The sequence below is a fragment of the Mus musculus genome, chromosome 13 (genome assembly GCF_000001635.26).
Source record: "Mus musculus strain C57BL/6J chromosome 13, GRCm38.p6 C57BL/6J".
Taxonomy (NCBI): Eukaryota; Metazoa; Chordata; class Mammalia; order Rodentia; family Muridae; genus Mus; species Mus musculus.
The window spans coordinates 93,502,946-93,506,677 of record NC_000079.6 but is presented as its reverse complement, the minus strand read 5'-3'; positions in this window follow the sequence as shown (position 1 = coordinate 93,506,677).

Below are 3,732 nucleotides of genomic sequence, written 5' to 3'. Positions count from 1 at the left end.
TAACATGGAACACATTATGTAGACCAGGCTAGCCTCAAACTCCCAGAGATCTGCTTGCCTTTGCCTCCTTAGGGCTGGGATTAAAGGCGTGTACTATCACACTGGGCCAAGCAACAAATTCTTAATGATAAGTGGAACAGCAGTATTCTTGATAAAAGATGATAGTCCCTAGGTGGCCAAAAGAGGTGGCTCAGCCGTTGAGTGCTTGCCTTTCTTCAAGAGGACTAAGGTTTGGCTCCTAGCATTCGCATGGCGACTTATAATCATCAACTTATAATCATTTTAAACTTCAGTTCCAGGGAACCTTTACTCCTTTCTGGTCTTCTTGTGTACCAGGCACAAATGGTGCACACGCACAGAAGCAGACAACACTCATATGGTGGTAGTCCCATTTCTAGAGTGTTTGCTGGTGGTGAGTTTGAGACAATGTACCATGGAGAGGAATGCTCTGCTATTCTGTTTAAGGTTTTTCAAATGTAAATGGATGCCAAGCAGGGTGCACAGGCCAAGGCAGAAGCATGGTAGGCACAAGGTCATCTCCGACACTATAGCTCTTGTTTCGAAACAAAACAAACAAAAATCCAATGGAGGAGGCAAGAGAAATGCCCGAGAAGCTGCAATCCTGCAGCTGCTGCTATCGCCCATGACCACGGGTTCCTCAGCGTGCAATTGGTGGAATATATGGTCATGGGACCTCCATGTGGTCCATATGTGAGTGAATTAGATCCTGTTTACATCAAAGTCTTGTCCACGGATGACCATGAATAAGGAGATGGATAACTAACTGTGTGAAAGACATCTTTGCAGCAGGCAGAGCTTCATAGAAGTACATCCAACTATCCACAGTGTGAAATAAGGGGCCCAGAGTCAAACTATGTATAGATCAGCAGACAGTGATAAATGTTCGCAAGCCTAGTAAGAGAAAAATTAGAGTATTAGAGACAAGAAGTTAGGTACAATGACATGAGAATGGACGAGCAGCATGAAGGCTTTTAAGAATCATGTTAATGCCCCTTCTAGAAGGCACCTGCATGGTATGGGCATCATACAGCCAAAACAACCTGAGCTGTTGATGTTCCTTGTCACGGCAAGCAGGTGAACGGCCACAGTGGCAGAGATGGGGTTTGTGAATGGTTTGGAAAGTGTGGATTCTGCCAAGCATGGTGGTGTATGCATTTAATATCAGCATTTGGGAGGAAGAGGTAGGCAGAGCTACATAAGCAAGTTTCAGAGCAGCTAGGCCTACAGAGTAACATCATCTGGCCCTGATCCCCACCCTAGCAAAGGGGGAAAAAGAAAACAAGAAAGAAAAGAAAACCATGGATCCATGGATCCATACTTACTGAGGTTGACCTAATGACCTTCTAATAAGACAATGGTGAGCCCCCGTGTGTCACGGTTGTTTGAGAAGTTTGCGCTTGGTAGCTAAACGACTGCTACATGAGATCCTTTTCTCTCATTCTGTAAAGGCCACCCCGGGCCACCCAGAGGAAGAGATATTCCATTTCTATGGGGTTGCCTTTCCTGTTCCCAAGGTCTCAGCCAGTACCAATAGTCAAGCCATTTATACAGTATGTGGTCCACAGATTCAAAATATCATAAAGTCCAACTGGAGGGCCCACTTTACAAATGCATTATAAACTGTCTTCTGTAGAAACAGGTGGCTAAGTGCAGATTTAGCTTGGTATGCTGAAGGCACAAGAGAAATACCAGCTCACAGGCAATATCCTGAAAGGATGAGTGTACAACCCTCCAGGGGATGGGATAGAACAGCAGTTCTCAGTCTGTGGGCTGTGACTCCTTTGGGGGCTGAACTACTCTTTTACAAGGGTTGCCTAAGACAATAGGAAAACCACAGATATTTACATTATGATCCATGGTTGTAAAATTACAGTTATGAAGTGGCAATGAAAATATGATTGGGGGTCAACGCAACATGAGGAGCTGTATTAAAGGGTCCCAGCTTTAGGGAGGTTGAAAAATACTAGTATAAACAATGAATTATAGACATTTATAAGGCATATGTTCCCAGTAGGAAGAATACATGAGTCTGAGAACCAAGAGATGAAGAATGGCCTCATTCCATACACTCTTGGAGACTCGCAGGACTTCACCGCAGTTCTGGATTCTTCAGGGTTAGGGGTCTTGGGATTTATTTTTGCCTGGGACATAGCAAAGGACTTTGGACTTTAAGGCAACATCTTCCACTGGACATTTTGGGTTCTGTCAGCTAGGACAAGATAAAGAATCAGTGTGTCATAAGAAGAGCTCCTTAGCCCTGAGCACGGGTTTGCAGGAAGAAGAAGCACACGTGGACTGGAGTGATGCGCTGGGGTGTTTGCCCTAGTAGGCTTTCTTCTTTCGTTTTGTTTTGTTTTGTGAGACCGTAGCTTAGATCAGCCTCAAATTCACTATGTACTATAGAGGTATTTTAAACCAGTACTATGGCTTCTTTAGCTGAAATATAGACACGCCCTTAGTACACACCTTTAATCCCTCTGGCTGGAATACAGACACATACTAGTTCACACCTTTAATCCCAAACAATGAAAGTTAATTTAGTTTGTGGAAGTAAGCACCATTGTTTGAAAGTGATGTCTAATTGAGAGGCAGACAAAGGGGTGAATCAAAGGAAGATTTGACAGAGTAGGCTATGCCCAACTCTCACAAAAACAGAGAGAAAAGAGAGGCTACTTAAGACAGAGCAGTGCAGAGAAAAAAGGAGAGAGGGCAGAGCTACTGGGACAGTTGTATAGAGACAGGGTGCAGGGAGAGAACAAGCTAGACACAGGTGAAGACAGAAGATTAGAACAGATTGTCAAAGTTAGCATGAGACCAAACAGAGCAATTCAGTCAGAAGCTGGAAGAAGCCAGTTTGAATCTGTCAGTGTGGAGAGGAGCTTTGAATTAGAACTGCTGAGTTGACCAGCCAGCCAGAAATACCTAGAAAGGGTGTATTATTCAGCAGTAAGTCTCAGAGGCTGAACACACTCTAGGCCTAGATAAGATTGTATGGAGGCTAGAAGCTTCCAGGACAAGGCCTAGGTTAGCAGACAGAGGCAGTAAGCCTCCGAGATGACAAAACCGTCAGGTGAATAAAAGTTACATTTACAATGTAGTTGAAGCCAACCTGAATCATTCTGATCATCCTGCCAAGTGCTAAGGTTACAGGTTTATGCCACCGTGCCTAATTATAACATGTATGGTGATGTAATGATAGTAATGATATATGAGCAAAATTATCAGGATTCAGACCTCTCAAGAATGAGGATTTTGGACCTTGTAACCAGGTGAGCACCTGATGCTAGCAGGGAGAGCAGAGGACTTTAGAATGCAGAACGGAGAAGATAATAAGTTAGGTATGTCCATGAAAGCAATTGGAGTCATAGAGGTTGTAGCTTGCCCTAACCTCCTTTATAAAAATTTCTGTTCAAAACATGAGGCTTAGTATTTGGGGAGAGCAGCTCCCCAGATGTGTTTATGAAACAGTCATGTGACACACAGGGCTGTGCTGTGGTAGATATGAAGATGTTCAAATCAAGTCCTCCTTCAAGATTGGCACATGCTTCTTAGCCCAGCACTTGGGAGGCGGAGGCGGAGGCGGAGGCGGAGGCGGAGGCGGAGGCGGAGGCGGAGGCGGAGTTCCGTGAGTGAGAGGATAACCTAGTCTACATGGCCAGGCCAGGCTGGCCAGGGTGATATAGAGAGATCTTGCCTCAAAATAAATAAGCA